Raw genomic sequence first — 15002 nt, 5'->3', positions numbered from 1 at the left:
GACGTGTGGTCTCAGCAGAGTGGACGGCCGTGCAGCAGGGACCGACTCCCCAGCCTGCCAGCACTGGAGACCAGCACCCAGACTTCAGGGCGGCATCCATCCCCAGGGCATCAGCCTGCCACTGTTGGCAGATTGATCACACTGGACCACGTCTATGAGAGAAGGGGCGGCACTGGTTCTTATGAACATACACATTTACTCTGGATACAAATTCGCCTTTCCTGCTTCTGCCCAAATCACCGTCTGTGAATTTAAGAATGCCTTACTCACCATCTCGGCACTCCACGCAGCATTACTTCTGACCGAACCCCTCATTTTATGGCAGATGAAGCAGCAATGGGCTCCCCTCATGTGCTTCGCTGGTCTTACCAAGGTCTCTGATTCCCCGAAGCAGCAGGCTGGGAGAATGGTGGCCTTTTGACGAGTCACTTGTGGTGCCAGCTGGGAAGAAACATCTTGCCTGGCCTCGGGAATGTCCTCAAAGTGATGACTATGCTCTAATTCAGCACCTAAGACAGGGTGTTTTCTCTCCCATAAGCAGGATTCATGTGTCTAGGAAGTCAAGGAGTGGAAATGGGAGAGGCTCCTTTTGCTGCTATCCCTGGTGTTTTGCTAGCAAAATGTTTGCTTCCCATCCTTGAGACTTCGGGTGCTGCTAGCATAGAAGGCTTAATTCCCAAAGGAAGAAGGGTCCCACGAGGGGATACAGCGAGGGTTCCATTAAGCTGCAAGGTGAAGGTGCCACCTGGCCACTGGGGCTCCTCATGCCTGTGAATCAATAAGAATTACTATAAGGATTACTGTACTGGTGGGGGGTTACTCTCTGGGGGGATTACTGTATGAGGGGACTACTGTACTGGTGGGGGGATTACTATACCGGTGGGGGGGTTACTATACTGCTGAGGGGATTTCTGTATGGGAGGATTACTGTGTGGGGGGACTACTATACTGGCAGGGGGATTACTGTACTGGTAGGGGGAATACTGTACTGGTGAGGGGACTGGTTCTGACCACTGAGATCAGCTCGTAAACAACAGGGGTAAGGAAGAACACGTCTGGAGTTCAGATGATTCCCTGGGGAGCCTCTTAGGACTCTTATGTTTGGTGATAAAAGTCAGTGGACGACTATGACATTAGGCCAGACCCTCCGGGAAGGAAGTTTTGGGTCACCTCACCAGGCAGAGAACTATGAGCAGCTAAGGTGCCTGCTGAGGGTGAAGGGAATGGGGAACAGGTAGTAGCAGAAGAGAGTAATAAATGTCACCTTAGACCACAGGACTAGTTCAGTGAAAAGGACTATAATATTGTGAGGATTTTTCCATATATATATAAACACATACAAATTCATCACCCCACTTCCGTTTTCCTACCGTATAACCTTATATCTTATATCTCAGTAGTTAAGGGATAGGGTATCAAAGGGGACGTGTGACTCAGCTAGAAGAAGAACGAGCATCACCTAAAAGTGGACAAAGGGACTTTGTGTCCTCTTTTGGGAGAGAGGGTTAGTGTTTTCGATTAGACAAGAGTTGCAGCATGTTAGGTAGAGGCATGCCTTTGAAATTCTCTTTATTTGGAAGTTAAATATAATTAAAAGAGGTATGCACTCAAGGCGGACTGTGATGGCTTTGTCGTGTGCCGACTAGGTGAGAACCAAGCTTCCCCGAATTTGTTTCCTCTGTGGTTTGGGGTGAGGACGAGGTTACAGCTGAAGAAGAAGTATGCATGCAGTCTGGAAGGCGGGAGTCAAGTGATCTGAGGTTGGCGGGGGCGGTGGCGGCACCTGCTGCCCCCGCACAGGGAGGCTGACGTGCTGGTTCACTTTGTGGGCACGGGGCAGCTGCTGGGCCCACATTCCCCCAGCTTCTCTCAGATCTCCACTTTCAGTCTCTCGGAATTGTAGGACAGGTGTGTGCACAGCTCGCTAGCGAAGGGCACCAGCTCCGTCTGTCAGTGGCATCATTGAGGTGGGAGGTGGTGAGAACAGGCACAGCTTCCGGTTTGCCTTTGCCAGTTCACAGCTTCACAACCATCTTTTCTTTGCCTGCTGGTCCTCAGACCTGCGGCAGTTTCAGGCCTGCACTAGATGCACAGGGACCGTTGCCCTTCCATTGGATTTTTTTTAACCAGTTCTACTGCATAAGGTCTTTTCCTATAATAAATCAATTTCTCCTGTCACTCATGGTGGTGTTGCTTCTCTGTTAAACCCTGACTAATACAAACGGATGCAATCTTTTTTTTTTTTCTCAAACCAAACCCTGACCAATATAAATTGCAAGACAATGTTTCATTTTTCTACTTCGTTTCACAGACAGATGTTACATGATGGAATTCATTTAACTGAAGAGTTCATTTTGTGCTTTCGTCTTCATGACCAAATACTTGCTTCCTAATCCCTTCTCATGAATTCATACATACTGCATCCAACCGGGCTTTGACAGACATCGTGTGAATCTAGCAACAGGTAGGTTTTCTGACCTTGAGAGCTTGTGGGAAAAAAAAATGGACATGTAAATGGTAAATGTGGCTTTTATTGCCACAGCTCCACTAAACTGCTCTTTAAAGGTCACTGAAGATTGACAACTGAAGACTCTCTAATTACCAAACCTGGTAGCTGTTTGCTTATCCACATCCCACTCACCCTCAGAAACAGTGGGCACTGCTCACTACTCCCTAGAAACTGAGCTCTGTTGTATGAGCAGGACGGTCATTTGTCTTGTTTTGTGCCGTGTCCCAAACACACAGAATGATGTCTGGCATGAGGCGGTATTAATAAATATTTATTGAATAAATGATTGAATACGTTTGCTTCTTTTTAAAAACACCTTTATTATGTTATGATTCCTGTACAGTAAACTACATATATTTCAGATGTACAATTTGAAAAACATTTTTTTGAATTTTTTTTTTTTTTAGTTTTTTTGGGGGGTTGGGGGAGGTAATTAGGTTTGTTTATTTACTTTTTTAAGAGGTGGTACTGGGGATTGAACCTAGGACCTCGTGCATGCTAAGCATGCGCTCTACCACTTGAGCTATAGCCTCCCCCAACACTTTGATGAATTTTGATAGATGTACACACCAATGAAACCACCACCATAATCAAGACAGCTATCATTTCTACCACTCCCCAAGAGGTGCAAATTTCAAATCCCCAATTAATTCCTTCCCTGGTAACCATAAATTTGTTCTCTATGTCTGTGAATCTGTTTCTGCTTTATTGTTTTACAGATAAGTTCATTTGTGTCCCTTTTTTATTTTAGATTCCACATACAAGTGATATCATATGGCATTTTTCTTTCTCTTTCTGATATTTCACTTAGAATGACGATCTCCAGGTCCATCCATGTTGCTGCAAATGGCATTATTTTATTCCTTTGCTTTTTAAGGTTTGCTCTTTCCCTGGTTTCTGAGATGTTGTGATCTCCTTGTATTTCTTATTAATTTCCCCCTCCTTTTTTTGGGCATATCTTCTAAATATAGACCTTCCTCCATATTCATTCTCTGCTTAATTCTTCCTTCTAGATTGTATTTGTTTATTAAACAAATATTTAATGGGTACTGAATACACACTAGGAATTATGTAGGAATAAGTCATTTATTTTCCTGTCATTCTCTGGTTGCACTTTTTCTGTCTTGCACTATAGTAATTCTTTACTTGTTTACTGCTCCTAGAAATTATGCTGGTTACTTGTAATCCAACAACAGGGAACAAGTCCAGCCTGCTTCTCCTCTGATTTCACCCGACTAACTTCAAACACCATCTCCATGAAGATGAATTCCAACACTTCGACTAGTCGTTGGGCAGTTTTTAAAGGATGCTCTTAGCTCAAATTCAATATGCCCATAACAGAATTGGACATCATTCACCCAAATATTCTTACTTATAGGCACCCTTTATCTGGTCACCCTCTGTCTTTCACAGCTTGCCAGTCATCCAGTCTCATTACTCCATTCTCGTTTCCATCCCGCTCATTGCTCCTGACCTAGTTTAGGACTGGTCGGCTCTCGCCCCGCAAGTACTGTCAGCCATCCAGCTCTGTTCCCTGGGAGACCCCCTCACACCCTCCTTCCCTCTGCTGCCCTGAATCGTTGGCCTCAAAATCTCTCAGTGGCTCCACATCTCTTGAGCAGAGCATCCTGAGCACAGCATCTCCCTCTTCTGTCCCGAATCTCCTCATCTACATTTATCCATTTATTTCACCGTTTACCACTCTCCCTGGACTCTTGGCCATTTCTTGGCACTTTACGTGCAAAGTGCTGATGCTGTTTCCTGTCTAGGGTGCCCTTCACGCCTTGTCCAGGTGAAATCCTCTTGATCAGTCACGTACTGGCTGATCACCACCCAAGATAAGCTCAGATTAACCCAGTAGGCGTAAGTCATTTATTTTCCTGTCATTCTCTGCTTGCACTTTTTTTCTGTCTTGCACCATAGTCATTCTTTACTTATTTACTGCTCTCAGTAGACTGTCAGCTCCTTAAAATGCTGTATCTTTATGTCTCTGCAACAGCGTCTAATGTAGGAACTGATGATGGTAGGTGCTCAATAATGTGTATTTAAAAATAGTCAGAGGTGAGAAGTAAAGCGCTTTACCAGGGAAGAAGGATGAATACAAAGTAAGGTGAGAAGAGATGCCACCAACTGGGACCAAGCGCAGTGCCCAGGGCCTGGGAGTGGCAGACACAGACTTGCCCCCCCCCGCCCCGCCCCCGCCCCCCCAGCCGAGTGCCGGGATGCTGGGGAGTCTGTGTGAGGAAAAGAATGGAGTTCAGCTAGAGAGGTTCGAAATGCTTCTGACCGCAGAAATCGATTCTCATATTGGAGCTTGTGGAAATGATCACGTTTTGAGAGATTCTGGTCTTGACTGGTCCCAGCATCGGCCACTTCTACATTCTATCTTTCTTTATTTCTCCTTGATGTTAGAGCCTTTCGAGCACCAATGAACAAGGTAGCTGACTTGAGGAGGGATCATAAGGGTTGGACGTGCTTATTACTTGATGCCTGACTTTCTCTAGCATCTCTCTCTGTGTCTTCTCCATCAACAAACACATCCTCCAAGTAGAGATTAAGAATCTTAAGTGTTATTGTCTTGTAAAGGTTATGCATTTGGTGGAATATAATCTCTTTCTCGTTCTGTCTGTACACACGTATGCTTGCACAGACACACACACACACACACACACATGCAAGACTTGAGCCAATGGATCTGGGTCTAAATTGTGTTCTGCTGCATCGATGGAAAAGGACACTTTCAAAAATGTTCATTCATGATCTGTTGACTCACTGAGGAGTGGCTTTCCTGGACTTGTATACATGATCAGCCTTCTTTGATCTGGTAACTCCATCATTTTGAAAAACTTTAATTTTTTCCAAAACAGAAGAAAAATGCAGTTTACTTTTTGGAGCAGAGAGAGTGGCGAGGCAAGTTCTTTATGAGTTATTGCAAAATACAAGGCACAGCGGCCCAGGAAGGAGAGGGCAACTATAGGCCACCTGTTGACAGCTTTCTGGACAAATTGGAAAAGTGTGTTCCAGCGAGAGTTTGGATTGACAATGGATAAAACCACATCCTCTGCAGAAAATATGAAACTTGGGTGTGGGAGAGATTTTATTTCCTGGTCCAATCATCAGGATTGCAGAGATCAAAACCCGAGCGAGCGCAGTGAAGTGTTTGGTGCTAGAAGATGTGTCATTTTCATTCCTGTCTGCTCGTCGTGTAGAGGGCTAACGCATTTTAATTTAGGATTATTAGCACTAGATGATCTTTGCAAAAAGGGGCAATTCTTACTGCACCTATTGTAAGGGGCATTCCGTGGTCATCCTTTTTTTTTTTTTTAAATAACGACTGATTGTGCCAAAGGGGAAAGGGCAGGGAGGAATAAATTATGGGTTGGGGATTGACAGACACACATTACTATATATAAAATAAATAAACAACAAGGACCTAATGTAGAGCACAGGGAACTATATTCAATTTCTTGTAATAACATATAATGGAAAAGAATCTGAAAAGCAAAAGATGTGTATGTATGTATATGTATAACTGAATCACTTTGCTGCACACCTGAAACTAACATTGTAAATCAACTACACGTCAATGAAAAAATTAAAAAAAAAAGTTTACATACCACAGGACAGGAACTACTCCTCCCACCATTTCAAGCATCTCAACACTGTTGCACTCAGTGGGAGATATTTGGTTATCCAGCTCGAATATTCCACTTTTGTCCAAAGTCTGTGGCGAAATCCATTTGGAGTTTGGTTTGGGGTCCACTGTGCCTGGCGACTCAGACCTGGGGTCTGATATCGCACACGTGTGCGTGGCTTGTGCGCACATGCTGACCCAACAGTGGGTCTATTCTTCACTTGCAGGTGGTAACCCTCAGTTACAGGGCTCAGCCCTCAGTGGAATCCAGTCTGGTTCCCTGAAGCCCTGTGTCCTTCCCTAGAGTAGTTTGGTAATGACACTTTATTCCTTTGCACCCATGATCTAGCATGACTCTTCACTGAGATCACATTTTGGGTCCCCAAATATGTCTAGAAGAAATTGACTGTATTTCAAAAATAAGTAGGAAGAAAGAGTTAACTCCTGTTGGTGTGTTCATCTATTTTAACAACATTTCTAAAGACCTTGCTTCGTGTTTTAAGCATTGATTCTCCTTTAGCACCCAGCCAATAGTCAGTGCTATCTTCATTTTAGCAAGGAGACTGGTTGCTCAGACACCAGCATCTTACCTCATGGCCAGGACAAGCCCTTCAGCCTGTGGGAGGGTCTGGTCTCCTAACCTATAGATATTATTCCTTTAATCACTAACCGTGTATCTTCCATGACCGCCTTCAGTTCACGCTCCACAAGCATCAGCCAGGTAACAAACAGAAAATACGACATTGAAAAAAAATCAGAACTTATACTTTTTGGCACATCTGATTCTTACAAGGGGTGGTGGGGGGGAGGGTGTGGGAGACCTTTCCAACAGCATCTGGACATAAAAATGAACCGCCTAATCAGAACAAGGCTTTTTGAAAGAAGAAAAAGTATTTCTTATTTACTTTAGGTGCCTGTAGTTTCAACCTTGAGAGTTTTATATAAAATGTCTGAAAAAGAAACAGCGGGTGTAATCAATGTGCTATACATCGGGCAGTTACATAACTTTGTTGAAAAGGAAAAGGAAGAAAGCCCTAAGGTCTGATTGTGTGAGACACTGAGTCATGAGAGAAGGAGAAAAGAGAAAGAAGGTAAAAGCTCGTTTTTGCATGTTTTGTTTTTTTCTCCCCAGTCTTGGCAGATGCCGAGGTTAGTTATAAACAAGGCCTGTCTGAAATCTTTTTTTTTTAACTGAAGTAGGGTCAGTTTACAATGTGTCAGTTTCTGCTGTACAGCATCATGTTTCAGTCATATATATACATACATATATTCGTTTTGATATTCTTTTTATTATAGGTTACTACAAGACATTGAATATAGTTCCCTGTGCTATATAGAAGAAACTTGTTATCTTTTTTTATATATAGTAGTTAGTATCTGCAAATTTTGAACTCCCAATTTATCCCTTCCAGCCCCTTTATTTTGTTTATAATTTAGCAAATTTATTTTTAATATGGATATTGTTATAGCAAAATATAAAATTAAATGATGAAAGTTTCTTCTAAGAGTACAATTTAACTTCATCCTAAAAAAGTTTATCTATTTATTTATTTAATTTTTTAAAAATTTTATTTTATTGAGGTATAATCAGTTTACACTGTTGTGTCAATTTCCAGTGTAGAGCACAATTTTGCAGTGATACATGAACATACATATATTCATTGTCACATTCTTTTTCACTGTGAGCTACCACAAGATCTTGTATATATTTCCCTGTGCTATACAGTATAATCTTGTTTATCTATTCGACATATGCCTGTCAGTATCTACAAATCTCGAACTCACAATCTGTCCCTTCCCACCTCCCTCCCCACTGGCAACCACAAGTTTGTATTCTCTGCCTATGAGTCTGTTTCTTTTTTGTACTTATGTTCATTTTGTCTTTTTCTTTTCTTTTTTTTTCATCTATTTTTTAAAAACTATACATACTCAGGTGAAAAAAGGCTCTTTGACTTAAACTTACGAATTCAGAGTTAAACTCATGACTTCAGAATTAAACTCTAGAAATAAATGCTATGGCCATCTAAAAGTTTATACTGATAAACTGCATACATTTTCAAATTATAATGCAATATTTGTACACAGAATAACTACATATATATAACTTCACTTACATTGCTGGTATATAATAGTTACCCAAACTGTCTTGAGAAATGAGGTTTAATATAGATTCAAACTAAGTAGAAGATCAGTTTCAATTACAACATTTCTTTCACAACTAATAAGAGATAATCCAAACATTTGCTGAATATAAAAATGTCCCATGCTTCATGGTATGTTCTGGGAATTCCAATATATTTTACTTGAGAGATGTTGACCCTGAAGGAGTTCACTGCTGTGCTCACTGGTAAAGTTGGAGGAACTCTGGTCCAAAGGAGGGGATTGCCCTCCAACCACTGGCCTCAGTGCAGCTCAGGTGGAGATCTGACTGAGTGAGTGAGTGCAGCCGGGCAGTTTGGGAGGCCTGAGTGGAGGGGAGGGGACAGCACAGCTTTAACACAAGGGCCCACTCCTGGGAAAGGGACCATCAGGACTCGGTGCTTGGTCCCCTAGCTGGTTTGTAAAAGCCCCTTGTGATGTGCTGATTCTCATGACCTCTTCCAGAAACTTAAGCACTGTTAACATCTCCGCCATCTCTTCTCATATAGACTGCAGGGATCTCTCTCTCTTCAGTTCTTAGACAAGAAAATTGATTTCCTTCCTCAAGCTCAGGTTGACCATCGTCAACTTCCTGTAAGTGTCAGCGAGGCTGGGTATGTTTACTGGCTCCTCCTCCAGCCTGGCGTTCCTTACAGTTGTCTCCATCCTGGCGCACTCCTTTTTAGCCCACAAAGCTTGTCAATGAGGTGGCATTTCTCCTCAGTCTGTGCAGCCAGTGTTTTTGCCAGTTGCTTTTCATGTCTTCCATTAAGTTGACTTCTAACGGATTGAACAAGTCTGCAAGTAAATAACACACCCACCAACAAGGTGAGGACAGACCTCAACGCTGTCTCCCAGTGGAGGCTCTGGAACATGAGCTGAGAACACAGGCCATTGGGCAGCAGCAACACCAGGACCGCACTCAGAGTCCTAAGGATCTGCCCAAAGCCAAGCTCCACAGAGGACGGCAGCCCCTCCAGGGCACTGACCCACCCAGGACTCTGCCCAGTTACTGTGGATCACCGGCCACAACAAGCCCCAGGGGAAAACCCCAACATTCCACCTGGAACCCAGCCAGCAGCTGACATCCTGGATCGGTCAGTTACCCAGTCAGTGTCTGGGCCTTCCCAGCCCCGTCGCCCAGCCCCATTGGAGAAGATTTTACAGGGATCGCTTCGCTTGTGCTCACTTTCCTCCTGTCATTAGTGAACCTCTGTCCCTTGAGATGTTGTGTGAAATCAGTGAGTCTCCTTGGCTTTTGCTCCGGCCTCTCACATCGCACTGATCCCTGGGAGCACCCTGGGGCAACGTCTGTGTCCACAAGGGCATGACGGTGCTAACAGACCCTGGAAAATGGGGAGGTGGATGGCATGCTCATTCACATGGGATTTTTGAATAACCAATTTTATATCTAATGTGTTAATATCTTTGTTCAGTTCATTCATAAAGCCAATTTTTCCTTTTTTAAAAGATGTTTATAGAATACAAACTTGTGGTTGCTGGGTGGAAGGGGGTGGGAAGGGACAGACTAGGAGTTTGAAAATTTGTAGATACTGACAGGCATATGTCGAATAGATAAACAAGATTATACTGTATAGCACAGGGAAATGTATACAAGATCTTGTGGTAGCTCACGGTGAAAAAGAATGTGACAGTGAATATATATATGTTCATATATAACTAAAAAATTGTGCTTTAACTGGAAATTGACACAATGTAAACTGACTATAACTCAGTAAAATAAAATTAAAAAAAGGATATTTAATTCATTTAGATAAGACTAGAAAATCATTTGCCAGGTGGCACTGAAGGTTAACTTACCTTTTCTGGGTCTCAGTTTCCTCAACTGTAAAAGAAGGATTTGACAAGTTTCTTCCCATCTGGAGACAATATGAGGCTACATTTAGTTTATTGCTAATCCAAACAAATGATCGTATTTTCTCTAGTAAATGATCAGGGTGATTCTGCTCCTTACCTGGGTGGCCTTGCTAGTTGTTCCAGTCTCATGAGGGCACTGAGCTGTCAGTGTGGAGGTGACTTCTAAGCCACTCACTGTCTTTGTTAAGTGAATTTTCATTTTTATGTATGCACGTATGTATGTATTTTTTTTTAGTTACTCATCCCTCTATGAACAATACTTAATAGTTTCCCCAAAGAAGTATTGGGGGAAGTCGTGGGATGGTCGTAAAATTCTGCATGGTTTTCAGAGCAGCCGCAGTGAAGTTTGGTTACTTTCAGCAGCAGCTGCTTACAAAGCTGTGTGATGCCCTTGATGTTAATTGCTTTTGGAGAAGTAACAATGAGTTATTTCTCAAAGTGTATTTTTTTCCTTCAAATTGAGAGCTTTAAGGGAGTGTTATGTTTGGTTCCTTAAATCTGAGCTGTCCTTGGTGACTGACAGGGCCCTACTGGACCTGGCCTGGGCTGACAGATCTGACATCATCGCCCACCACCCTGACTCTACGTGCCAGCCACCCTGCCTTCCCTCTGCCCTACAGAGGCTCCCAGCGGTTCCCATGTTAGAGCCTGAGCATTTCCGCTTGCCTCTGATTGGAATGCTCTGTCCCCAGATTTCTGTGGCTGCCTCTTTCTTGTCATTTGAGGCTCTGCTTAGATGTCACCTTCACAGAGAGGGCTTCCATGGCCACCTGATTCAAAACCCCCCACCCCCACTTCACCTCCAGTCCGATCATTGCCACCTTATCACCTGGTTTCATTTTCTTCACAGCAACTCATGCTAGGTAAGACAATCTTGTTCACTGATTTGTTTGTTTCTCCCTTGTAGAATGTTCTTTCCTTGAGCACAAACTTTGTTTTGGTCACTACCGTACTCAACAAATATTTTCTCAGTGGATAAGTGAGTGAATACTCTATGCCACTGCTGTCCAATAGACCTTTCTGCAGTGATGAAAATGTTCTATGTTTGCACCATCCAATATGGCAGCCACGAAGTCACACGTGCCTCTCACACACTTGAAATGTGGCTTTTGTAACTAAGCAACTGGATTTTAAGTTTTGCTTAATTTTATTTTATTTTATTATTTCTCTTTCTTTTTAAAAAAATTTTTTTATTGATTTATAATCATTTTACAATGTTGTGTCAAATTCCAGTGTAGAGCACAATTTTTCAGTCATACATGAATATATATATATATTCATTGTCACATTTTTTTCTCTGTGAGCTACCATAAGATCTTGTGTATATTTCCCTGTGCTATACAGTATAATCTTGTTTATCTATTCTACAAGTTTTGCTTAATTTTAATTAATTGAAATTTTAAATCGCCACATGTGGCTAGCGGTTACCGTATTGGTCAGAGCAATTCTATTCTGCCTTTGGTGCTTAGTGATCAAATCAACAGCAAGATGGGGTTAATAGCAAGAGCAGTAGCGACTTTGGAGTGTTTTTTTTTTTTTTTTAATGATACTTTCTCTTTTTATCTCTCAGTGGGATCAGTGGGGGTAGAACAACATCCAACAAACTCACGCAAACCCACCTTTTGAAATTCAGTTTTTAGCATCCGTCAATGGGAGCAGCAGAGAGTTATATTAGCTGCTCTATGCTTTCCAGGGCCAGCCTCTTTATTATACATTTTGCTTCTGTTAATAACCTATGAATTGTGTGGAGTTATATAACTAACAGCTTCTTCAAAGATGGGATAGCAAATGGCTTTCAGTGACAAGAGCCCAAACGCACAACTGAGTTTTAAAAAATTCTGCATCTTTTCCGAGAGAGACAGTCATGGTTACATGGAACCCTTAACTTTAAGGTGCAATTTATTCAGGGAAAGCGAGGGGAACCAACACCCCCATTTGTAGTTCAGTCAGAACAAAGGTCTTTTGTGAAGAAACTGTTTATGCACCCTCGACACTTTCAAGGCATCATTTGGGGTGTATTACCTCACAGGTGATTTACATTTTCTGTTTAGTATCACTTCTTTCCCTCAGTCTGTGAAAGGGGGTTGAATGGAGAATTTTTTCCAGGTTTGCAGCTTTCTGCTGCTGAAGCCTGTAGAAATGCTCCGTGTATTTGGAAGTGGGCTGCTAAGGGAATAACAGTTTTAAGACGGCTGACTCGTCCATCGTTTATCATCATTATATGGTGTCTGTCAACAGAAAACCGTTTCCCAGAATTCCATACGGAGTCGCTCCATATAGAAGCATGGAGTCTTGTGACGAGAAAAAGGCATTGCAATGAACAGTAATTGGAAAGGGGCTGGGGGAGGATAAACAGAAGCTTTTAGGGCTAATTCATGGCTGGCGTCATCTCCATTAGCATTGGGACTGTTTGACGTGGAGTTCAGAGAACATGACCAGGGCTGGTTTCCATCTGTCACTGTGATTAATGGGAGTATTGTTAGGTAATAATAGTTTAATAACATAGCTGGAGCCAAAGAGGCACACCAGAAGTGTATATGTAATTCTAAAACCGAGAGGAACTGTGGACAAAATCACAAGAGCCAGGAAACTGGGGTCCTGTTCTCAGCTCTACCACTTCGCAAAGGACAGCGAGGGAGAATTTTTTCTACATTGAATAGAGTTAAAATAGTCTACTAATGAATGGGGTGAAGAGAGCGGTCTTAATTCTCAGGAAGGATGGCATCTTGGTGATTTTCAGGTACCTACATCTCAAGGACTGAAGAAGTTTGTTAAACTGTAACTCTTCTGAGAGCCATCAGTTGGGATAAGTACAGCCCACGCATTGGAGAGGGAAATAGACCCTTCCACATGTCGACAGATTGGATCCATCTCTTTCAAAAAATATCTCAATTACATTATATGATATGATCCCACAATCAACTCAATGACTATCTGCCATTGATTGCAAACCTAAATAGTTAAAATCGTCTTGCTTTTCTGGATCTGCAAGAGGCAAAATTGGGTCAGCTAAGAACAACACATTTCAATGAAGTTGTCCTTTTACTCAGGGGGCAGCAGCTCTTGAAGGACCAGAGACCCAACATGACCCACGTATATTCAGAGCCTAGACTATGTGGGCTTTTACACTAGCCTGTTGGAACTTTTCAAGGGAGAAATCACTTTCCATAGAGACAATTGGGACGTGAGACTATTCACCTGTTGGCTTTCCTTTCTGACAAGGGAAGAGCCACCTGACCTAGCAAAGTGCTGTCCAGTTTTTACTCAGAAGGTTTCCCCTGAATGGAAAGAGCTTTCAGCAAGTAAGGGTGGGCTTATGGGAGAGGGGAGGACAGAACCCAGCCACGTGCCTTTCTGGACTAGGCGGCATGCTCTGTGGGTTATTGCTCAGTGTTTAGTCCATCGTGGTATCAAGATAGCTTGAACCCCACTGGGAGGGAGGCAGCCCGACGCACTAACGCTAACCAGAGACACCTAACAGTAAGTAAGGGATGGTGATCCAAGGGGAGGAGTCAGAACTTTTGGGGCTTTTGTCCTCAGTGGTTTAGATTACATGTCTTTCCCATTTACTATGGCTGATGCTCAGGGAACTGGAAGGAAGTTTAAAAGTCCCAGGCCGAGTGTAGGATTTTAATATATTTTTGGAGTGATGGTGGGTTCCTCCTCTGTGCCCGAGCACAGGCAAATGGCTATCTGCGGGCGGTGGAGGGATCATTTCTACTGACCCAAATCAGGGGAGAGGTGGTGCTGGACATCTGCCGTGGAGGCTTCTATTTAGGTCTGGTCTCATTTGCGATGTGTCTACGCTGCACACAGAGGAATGGGGGGTTTGATTTTGGTGCAAGTACCAGGTTTTGTGTTTTCTTTTCCTTCTCCCGTGTCCATCCAAGGGAAGGAGTTCTGATCAAAATGGATCAAGGTCAAGGATATCACGTGGCCCACAGTACAAGGCTGTGGTGCTTTGGTGTTAATTGGAGAATGAGTTCAAGGTCTGGACTTGCAGTGGTCTCCTCTTGGACTTGTCCTTCTTAGCTAGCTTGTCCTGCCCTTGAGAGGACGTCAGACCAGCTCTAGGCTCTGTAAAGCAACTCTCGCTTTCCCTTCATTACCCTCAGCACATTTCCTTCACTGACCTTTGCTTGTCATCAGAGTGATAGGATGGAGACGAGCCTTCCATGTGGGCTGGGGACCAGAGGCCCCGCCCTCCCTCTAGCCTTGACATAAATAGAAGAACGATCATGGGGTTTAGAGCAAAGGCCTCTGGGTAACGAGTGCCTTTGCCTGGTTGTCCTCTCTGAACAGGCATTGCTCTCAGAAGCACTGAAGGAACTGGCTGGCTTGAAGGATAACAGGTCCCCAGCCGTTACTCAAATCTCAACTTACCAAGACATGGTTTCTAAAGCAAACACTTTCAGTGTCTATTTCAAGGCTGCTCAAGGTGCTCAAATAAACTGCCTCCTAGTCTCTACTTCAGGCTGCTTGGGCACAGATGGATCTGCCTTGGATCTTAGACTCCAAAACTGTAAGAGGATACAGTGACGTTCCCCTAGTGGTCAAGTCACAGGGATGGACACCTTTTTCTCTCTACTGCTCACTCTCTTTTGTTAGATAATTAAGCTGTGAAATCAGCAGAGTTGGCCTGAAGAGCTCAGTGAGCGCTGGCTTGATGTCAGGTGCTCACCTCTTGGTCCTCCCTCATCAAAGTGCACAGCCATCCAGGTCTTTTCCTTCTAAACTGAAGAGGTTGACGGGGATAACCTCCAAGTTCCCTTCCATCAATGCAAGGCTGAGATAACCAAGCAGAGAGCCGAGGCCATTCGAAAACTAGTAACCAAAGACTTT

The sequence above is a fragment of the Camelus dromedarius genome, chromosome 1 (assembly GCF_036321535.1).
Source record: "Camelus dromedarius isolate mCamDro1 chromosome 1, mCamDro1.pat, whole genome shotgun sequence".
NCBI lineage: Eukaryota > Metazoa > Chordata > Mammalia > Artiodactyla > Camelidae > Camelus > Camelus dromedarius.
This window is presented reverse-complemented; position numbering follows the sequence as displayed.